The sequence below is a fragment of the Lolium perenne genome, chromosome 4 (genome assembly GCF_019359855.2).
Source record: "Lolium perenne isolate Kyuss_39 chromosome 4, Kyuss_2.0, whole genome shotgun sequence".
Classification (NCBI taxonomy): domain Eukaryota; kingdom Viridiplantae; phylum Streptophyta; class Magnoliopsida; order Poales; family Poaceae; genus Lolium; species Lolium perenne.
The window spans coordinates 57,081,932-57,091,752 of record NC_067247.2 but is presented as its reverse complement, the minus strand read 5'-3'; the positions used below and the strand labels follow the sequence as shown (position 1 = coordinate 57,091,752).

The following is a 9,821-nucleotide window of genomic DNA, read 5'->3' as shown; positions in this document are numbered from 1 at the left end:
AGTTTTGTGTTTTGTTGTGCCAAGTTAAGCCGTTGATAGAAAAGTAAGTACTAGATTTGGATTACTGCGCAGTTCCAGATTTCTTTGCTGTCACGAATCTGGGCAAAATCCCTCTGTAGGTAACTCACAAAATTATGCCAATTTACGTGCATGATCCTCAGATATGTACGCAACCTTCATTCAATTTGAGCATTTTCATTTGAGCAAGTCTGGTGCCATTTTAAAATTCGTCAATACGAACTGTTCTGTTTTGACAGATTCTGCCTTCTATTTCGCATTGCCTCTTTCGCTATGTTGGATGAATTTCTTTGATCCACTAATGTCCAGTAGCATTATGCAATGTCCAGAAGTGTTAAGAATGATTGTGTCACCTCTGAATATGTCAATTTATATTGTGCACTAACCCTCTAATGAGTTGTTTCGAGTTTGGTGTGGAGGAAGTTTTCAAGGATCAAGAGAGGAGTATGATGCAACATGATCAAGGAGAGTGAAAGCTCTAAGAGCATCCCCACTCGTTGGCGCTCCCCACGCCCAAATCCGGCGAAATTTTCGTCCGGATTGGAGGAAGATTTGGCGTGGGGAGTAGTAGTTTCCCAGCCGCGTGCCCAGGCGAAGTCGACGATGCGAATTTAAAAAACGGAAACTTGACAAACTACGGCTGAATATAGACTAAATTTAATGATATTTATTACATTACGGGAGGAGTTCATACATAGAGGCCGAATTCGACTATATTTCGAATTCGGCTAGGGGAATTCAAACGCTAATTTTAAAACACGGCGCTCTACATGCCGAAATGGCGGTAGAACACCGTGTAGTCGCCGCCGTCGTCGTCGGAGCCGTCGTCGTTGGCCTTCGGCTGCGCGGCCTGGCTGCTGCTGCCCTGGCCGGCGTCTCCCCACCCCGGGGATGGCTTGTACCGGTCGTCGTCGGAGGACTCGAGGTCGACGACGGGGACAGCGACGCCGGATGGAGGTGTCGCAGGACGGCGGTACCGCGCGACATCGTCGTTGGCGGTTGGAGCGGCGCGGGCGGCGAGTTGGCGTGCGGCGGCCAGGTCCAGCAGCCGCCGTTGCTGCTCCGCCTCCTCGCGCTCCCAGTCGCGCCTGGCCCAGTCCAGTGCGGCGTCGTCCGCGCGCTTCTCGTCCTCCATGTCGTGCAGCGACACGGCGATCGCCTCCGCCATCGCGGCGTCCTCCGCGCGCTTCGCCTCCTCCTCGGCGAGCTGGCTTGCGGCGGCCTCTTTCTTCGTCTTCTTCCGGCCGCTCTGCGGCGCGGAAGGCTGTTCTCGGATGACGAGGGCGCCGCTGCTGCGCCCTCTGGTCGCCGGCGGAGACGCCGGCTCCTTCTTGACGCGCACCGGCGTCGAAGGCGACGACGCCTCCTCCCTCTTCACCGGCGCCAAGGATGACCTTGACGCCGATCCGGAAGACGACGAGCTGGCAGCCATGCGCCGTGGCTGCCAGACGCTTCCCCGACGGCGGCTCGCCGATGCCCTCGATGCCGATAGAGGGGGCATCGTGAGCACCGGGAAGTTGCCGCCCTCGATGTGCGCGAGGACGTTCGCCAACGTCCTTTCCGGCGCGCTCCACCACCGTCGGCGGCCCGCGGCGTTGTTGCGCGCAGGCGGAGGCGGCGGGCCGTCGTAGGCCGCCAGCTCCCGCTCCCACCGCCGGAGGAAGTAGGAGTTCCACCGCGTGTAGTTGTCGGGGTGGTGGCGCGGGTCGGCGCGCTCCTCGTCGGTCATCGTCATCCTCGCCTCCTCGATGGCGACGTCGAGGGCATGGCCCCGCGGCGGCGGCGGGATTGGAACGCCGCCAGCACTTAGCCGCCAGCCGCCTCCGGGAGGCCTCGTGTCCGGCGGGCAGGGGTACCCCGCCTGGTGGAGGAGGTGCCCCTCCCACACGTGGAGCGACCGGCGGGGGAAGCCGTTGTTGGCTGCGCCGTCGTCGTCGTAGAACGCCATCTTGAGAGTAGAGGGAGAGTGGAGGGAGAGTGGAGCACGGGGTACACCTCGCGGCGAGCGGACCGGCGTATATAGGCGTGGCTGGCGCGGGGATTAAATGCCGCGTGGATTGCGACGCGTCCGCGGCGAGCTGACCGGCGGCAGCCTTTAGTGCGCGCGGAAGACGATGCGTGCGCGGAAGACGACGACATTAACTCGCCGCGTGGCCGGCGAATGCAGACCGGCGGCAGGCTTTTACAGCGCGCGGAAGACGATGCGATGAGGACGACGATCGGTTTCTCTCGCCGACAAGTTGGGGCCACCAGACGCGCGGGAAGTTTCCTCGCCGTTTCGCGCGCTTTCGTTTCGTCCGGAGTCCCCGAGCGCTCCCCGGGGGGCCGGGGATGTCGTGGGATCGCCGGATGAATTTAGGCCCAAATCCGGACGAAAACGAGGAACCGGGGGCGCGACTGGGCCGAATTACGCCGTCCGGATGGAAAAAACGCTCGCCGGGGGCCTGTTCGGGGGGACGAGTGGAGATGCTCTAAGCTTGGGGATGCCCCGGTGGTTCACCCCTGCATATATCAAGAAGACTCAAGCGTCTAAGCTTGGGGATGCCCAAGGCATCCCCTTCTTCATCGACAACATTATCAGGTTCCTCCCCTGAAACTATATTTTTATTCCATCACATCTTATGTGCTTTTTCTTGGAGCGTCGGTTTGTTTTTGTTTTTGTTTTGTTTGAATAAAATGGATCCTAGCATTCACTTTATGGGAGAGAGACACGCTCCGCTGTAGCATATGGACAAGTATGTCCTTGGTTTCTACTCATAGTATTCATGGCGAAGTTTCTCCTTCGTTAAATTGTTATATGGTTGGAATTGGAAAATGATACATGTAGTAATTGCTATAAATGTCTTGGGTAATGTGATACTTGGCAATTGTTGTGCTCATGTTTAAGCTCTTGCATCATATGCTTTGCACCCATTAATGAAGAAATACATAGAGCATGCTAAAATTTGGTTTGCATATTTGGTTTCTCTAAGGTCTAGATAATTTCTAGTATTGAGTTTGAACAACAAGGAAGACGGTGTAGAGTCTTATAATGTTTTCAATATGTCTTTTATGTGAGTTTTACTGCACCGGTTCATCCTTGTGTTTGTTTCAAATAAGCCTTGCTAGCCTAAACCTTGTATCGAGAGGGAATACTTCTCATGCATCCAAAATACTTGAGCCAACCACTATGCCATTTGTGTCCACCATACCTACCTACTACATGGTATTTCTCCGCCATTCCAAAGTAAATTGCTTGAGTGCTACCTTTAAAATTCCATCATTCACCTTTGCAATATATAGCTCATGGGACAAATAGCTTAAAAACTATTGTGGTATTGAATATGTAATTATGCACTTTATCTCTTATTAAGTTGCTTGTTGCGCGATAACCATGTTTACTGGGGACGCCATCAATTATTCATTGTTGAATTTCATGTGAGTTGCTATGCATGTCCGTCTTGTTTGAAGTAAGAGCGATCTACCACCTTATGGTTAAGCATGCATATGTTAGAGAAGAACATTGGGCCGCTAACTAAAGCCATGATCCATGGTGGAAGTTTCAGTTTTGGACAACAATCCTCAAATCTCAAATGAGAAAATTATTAATTGTTGTTACATGCTTATGCATAAAAGAGGAGTCCATTATCTGTTGTCTATGTTGTCCCGGTATGGATGTCTAAGTTGAAGAATAATCAATAGCGAGAAATCCAATGCGAGCTTTCTCCTTAGACCTTTGTACAGGCGGCATAGAGGTACCCCTTTGTGACACTTGGTAAAAACAATGCATTGTGATGATCCGGTAGTCCAAGCTAATTAGGACAAGGTGCGGGCACTATTAGTATACTATGCATGAGGCTTGCAACTTATAAGATATAATTTACATGATGCATATGCTTTATTACTACCGTTGACAAAATTGTTTCATGTTTTCAAAATCAAAGCTCTAGCACAAATATAGCAATCGATGCTTTTCCTCTATGGAGGACCATTCTTTTACTTTCAATGTTGAGTCAGTTCACCTATTTCTCTCCACCTCAAGAAGCAAACACTTGTGTGAACTGTGCATTGATTCCTACATACTTGCTTATTGCATTTATTATATTACTCTATGTTGACAATATCCATGAGATATACATGTTATAAGTTGAAAGCAACCGCTGAAACTTAATCTTCTTTTGTGTTGCTTCAATGCCTTTACTTTGAATTATTGCTTTATGAGTTAACTCTTATGCAAGACTTATTGATGCTTGTCTTGAAGTGCTATTCATGAAAAGTCTTTGCTATATGATTCACTTGTTTACTCATGTCATATACATTGTTTTGATCGCTGCATTCACTACATATGCTTTACAAATAGTATGATCAAGATTATGATGGCATGTCACTCCAGAAATTATCGTGTTATCGTTTTTACACCTGCTCGGGACGAGCAGAACTAAGCAGGGATGCTGATACGTCTCCGACGTATCGATAATTTCTTATGTTCCATGCCACATTATTGATGTTATCTACATGTTTTATGCACACTTTATGTCATATTCGTGCATTTTCGGAACTAACCTATTAACAAGATGCCGAAGTGCCGATTCTTTGTTTTCTGCTGTTTTTGGTTTCAGAAATCCTAGTAACGAAATATTCTCGGAATTGGACGAAATCAACGCCCAGGGGCCTATTTTTCCACGAAGCTTCCAGAAGTCCGAAGACGAGACGAAGAGGGGCCACGGGGTGGCCAAACCCTAGGGCGGCGCGGCCCCACCCCGGGCCGCGCCGGCCTATGGTGTGGGCCCCCCGTCCCGCCTCTTGACTTGCCCTTCCGCCTACTTAAAGCCTCGTGACGAAACCCCCAGTCGAGAGCCACGATACGGAAAACCTTGCGAGACGCCGCCGCCGCCGATCCCATCTCGGGGGTCTCCGGAGATCGCCTCTGGCACCCTCTTTGGAGAGGGGAATCATCTCCCGGAGGACTCTACACCGCCATGGTCGCCTCCGGAGTGATGTGTGAGTAGTCTACCCCTGGACTATGGGTCCATAGCAGTAGCTAGATGGTTGTCTTCTCCCCATTGTGCTACCATTGTCGGATCTTGTGAGCTGCCTAACATGATCAAGATCATCTATCTGTAATTCTATATGTTGCGTTTGTTGGGATCCGATGAATAGAGAATACTTGTTATGTTGATTATCAAAGTTATATCTACGTGTTGTTTATGATCTTGCATGCTTTCCATTACTAGTAGATGCTCTGGCCAAGTAGATGCTTGTAACTCCAAGAGGGAGTACTTATGCTCGATAGTGGGTTCATGCCCGCATTGACACACAGGACGATGTGAGAAAGTTCTAAGGTTGTGTTGTGTTGTTGCCACTAGGGATAAAACATTAGTGCTATGTTCAAGGATGTAGTCACTAGTTACATTACGCGCCATACTTAATGCAATTGTCTGTTGTTAGCAACTTAATACTGGAGGGGGTTCGGATGATAACCTGAAGGTGGACTTTTTAGGCATAGATGCAGTTGGATGACGGTCTATGTACTTTGTCGTAATGCCCAATTAAATCTCACTATACTCATCATGATATGTATGTGCATGGTCATGCTCTCTTTATTTGTCAATTGCCCAACTGTAATTTGTTCACCCAACATGCTGTTCGTCTTATGGGAGAGACACCTCTAGTGAACTGTGGACCCCGGTCCAATTCTCTTTACTGAAATACAATCTACTGCAATACTTGTTCTACTGTTTTCTGCAAACAATCATCTTCCACACAATACGGTTAATCCTTTGTTACAGCAAGCCGGTGAGATTGACAACCTCACTGTTTCGTTGGGGCAAAGTACTTTGGTTGTGTTGTGCAGGTTCCACGTTGGCGCCGGAATCCCTGGTGTTGCGCCGCACTACATCCCGCCGCCATCAACCTTCAACGTGCTTCTTGGCTCCTCCTGGTTCGATAAACCTTGGTTTCTTTCTGAGGGAAAACTTGCTGCTGTGCGCATCATACCTTCCTCTTGGGGTTCCCAACGAACGTGTGAGTTACACGCCATCATGTAGCAGCAAGTTTCCCTCAGTAAGAAACCAAGGTTTATCGAACCAGTAGGAGTCAAGGATCACGTGAAGGTGACGGAGTGTAGTGCGGCGCAACACCAGGGATTCTGGCGCCAACGTGGAACCTGCACAACACAATCAAAGTACTTTGCCCCAACGTAACAGTGAGGTTGTCAATCTCACCGGCTTGCTGTAAACAAAGGATTAACCGTATAGTGTGGAATATGATGTTTATTTGCGAAGAACAGTAAAGAACAATTGCAGTAGATTGTATTTCAGATGTAAAGAATGGACCGGGATCCACAGTTCACTAGTGGTGTCTCTCCCATAAGATAAATAGCATGTTGGGTGAACGAATTACAGTTGGGCAATTGACAAATAAAAAAGGCATAACAATGCACATACATATATCATGCTGAGTACTATGAGATTTAATCAGGGCATTACGATAAAGTACATAGACCGCTATCCAGCATGAATCTATGCCTAAAAAGTCCACTTTCAGGTTATCATCCGAACCCCTTCCGGTATTAAGTTGCAAACAATAGACAATTGCATTAAGTATGGTGCGTAATGTAATCAACACAAATATCCTTAGACAAAGCATCGATGTTTTATCCCTAGTGGCAACAGCACATCCACAACCTTAGAACTTTCTCACATCGACCCGCATTCAATGGAGGCATGAACCCACTATCGAGCATAAATACTCCCTCTTGGAGTTACAAGTATCAACTTGGCCAGAGCCTCTACTAGCAACGGAGAGCATGCAAGAACATAAACAACATATATGATAGATTGATAATCAACTTGACATAGTATTCAATATTCATCGGATCCCAACAAACACAACATGTAGCATTACAAATAGATGATCTTGATCATGATAGGCAGCTCACAAGATCTAACATGATAGCACAATGAGGAGAAGACAACCATCTAGCTACTGCTATGGATCCATAGTCCAGGGGTGAACTACTCACACATCGATCCGGAGGCGATCATGGCGATGAAGAGCCCTCCGGGAGATGATTCCCCTCTCCGACAGGGTGCCGGAGGCGATCTCCTGAATCCCCCGAGAAGGGATTGGCGGCGGATGCGTCTCTGGAAGGTTTTCCGTATCGTGGCTCTCGGTACTGGGGGTTTCTTGACGAAGGCTTTCAGTAGGCGGAAGGGTAGGTTTCGGGGCGACACGAGGGCCCCACACGCCAGGGCGGCGCGGGCCCAACCCTGACCGCGCGGCCCTAGTGTGGCGGCGCCTCGTCGCCCCACTTCGTGATCCCTTCGGTCTTCTGGAAGCTTCGTGTAAAAATAAAACCCTGGGTGTTGATTTCGTCCAATTCCGAGAATATTTCCTTTGTAAGATTTCTGAAACCAAAAACAGCAGAAAACAGCAACTGGCTCTTCGGCATCTCGTCAATAGGTTAGTGCCGGAAAATGCATAATAATGACATATAATGTGTATAAAACATGTGAGTATCATCATAAAAGTAGCATGGAACATAAGAAATTATAGATACGTTTGAGACGTATCAATCCCCGAAGTGATAATTAGAAAAAAAACAAGGGGAATATGTGATAGTTCGAGGATATTATGTGTTCAGGAAGTCTAATGCTTTGTGCCAGGCTATTTGAAAGGATAGAACTTAATTGCATGTAGTTCCAAGTTGGGCCCGATAAAATTGGCAGGCAGAACAAAACATGTTATGCAAATTCTCTTTTTTAGTATGCATAGCTATATTTGGATCACACACACCTACACGCAAGTGAATTAGAGACGAATGCTATGTTATTAGGATTACATTATATGATCAATATCATTCATGCAACACCCTGCTATCACCTCATGCATACGCTTTAATTTAGTCACTGAAAGTTACACATCACTACTTGACATTCATTCAAGTGTCGAGTGTGATACAATCATTCCCTAATTGACTTCTTGGTGTTCTAGCTATGGTATTATCTTTGCCAATTGTACATAGTGACACTAGGCTTTCTTTTGTGACCTTTGTTTGTATTAGAAAGTCAGAATCTCATGACTTAAATGGCAGGAAATCAATAGAAGGTGATAAGGAGAGTGACAAGTTTGAAATTCAGAACTTCTGCTTTCTTCCTAAAATTATATTTAATCTACCTAAGGAGTATCATTATATCTTAACCTTTATGATGAAATTATAAGGCGTAGTTCTCAGAAAAGTGACAACACATGAACATGGATACATGCACATGATCCTACTGGCCGCCAAGATCGACTCTTGGAACTGGAGCCAGGTGTTTTTCAAAATCAACACGTAACTCCAGAAATTTTGATATTAGGAACATGCAGATACTATTTATTTTTTGGGGTTGAATTGCACATTTATGCAGGCTGAAGCAAAGCAAAAACCCAATGGTATAGAAATTATGTATTATTAACAGACCATAGATGGCACTTATTCGACCACAAATGAACAGATAAAAATGGAATGTAAATGATTCAAAGATAACATATTGTAAACAACACAAATACACTCTACCACCGCTATGATAGACCCACATATTTATCTAGAAACCTCTGTCAAAATATTTTTCAGTCTATATGCATGTGAAACTACCGCCTAACATATTTAAGTATACTATGATCGATTAACATAACACACACATTTCAAAAGTATGTCTACAGAGGATTTTGATTTGTAACTTTATCTCACATATAGGAACACTTTTTGTGTAGGAAATGATTTTAAGTGATAACATCCTAAAAGTAATAAGCAATGTAACTATAGTTACAAAATACGATCCAAAGTTACGCAAGTATAGTAGTAATGACACATATTATAATTGTACAATAGGAAAAATCTTACCTTGAACTTTAGTTGTTGGTTCATAATTGCAACATAAGAATATGCTAATTTAAATTGTATATAAAATTTATTCATAAAAAGGTTAAACTGTGATTAATTTTGCCAAGCGTAGTAATACGACAGTGCAGTACATATAAAATTGATGTAAAACAACATTATTGAAAGGTTATAGTGCAACATTTATGTTCGACATAGTACTAGCAAATAGTGCTGCAAGTTGAAGGTTTCAAAATAATTTTCATTCCACCATTTGCTTCCTTTCAAAATACACGTGCCGCAAGGGATGATATTATATTACCCATTGTGTAGGCCTTGAACAAAAGGGATCTTGCCGTGAATGGAATGACCTCCTAGAAGGTACGAGGCGTTGCCTGCTGGATTGCGCCGGTGCCAGGACGCACCAGGGCGGGCACACCGTTCCATAGCCAGTCAGCGCCGATGCCAGGACGTACCAGTTCTGGCACACCGATCTGAGAGCACGGAGGTCACCTCCGGCCGACACAGGCGACTACGCTATGGCAATACCTGGGTATACGGCAAGGAAAGAACTTCTTATTGGGTGGAATGTAAGATGCATGGATCCAGCTGAAAGCTTTCGATTTTGTGTGGATGTTAGCATGCCGTGCACGGTCAACATGAAACTGCACGTTCAACATGAAAGTCAGGAGTATCATTTATCTTAACCATGTTGATAAAATTATAAGGTGTAGTTCTCATAAAAGTGACAGCGCATGAACATGGACACTGACACATGCTCCTCCTAGCCGCCAAGATCGACTCGTAGAACTAGATCTAGGTGTTTTTCCAAATCAACACATAAATCCACAAATTTTGATATTAGTAAGAGGAAGCTATTATTTATTTTTGGGGGTTGAATTGCACATTTTTATGCAAGCCGTAGATCAAAGCAACATAAAAAACCAGATCGTATAGAAAT

General features: G+C 46.1%; 1 long non-coding RNA gene across 1 annotated transcript; it reads left to right on the top strand.

Annotated features, from left to right (window-relative positions):
* Positions 1 to 8,692: 8,692 nt before the first annotated feature.
* On the top strand, positions 8,693 to 9,605 carry LOC139830850 (uncharacterized). The gene is made up of 2 exons (XR_011744340.1): positions 8,693 to 9,107; positions 9,194 to 9,605. It is a non-coding gene; the product is annotated as an uncharacterized lncRNA (long non-coding RNA).
* The last annotated feature ends 216 nt before the right edge of the window (positions 9,606 to 9,821 follow it).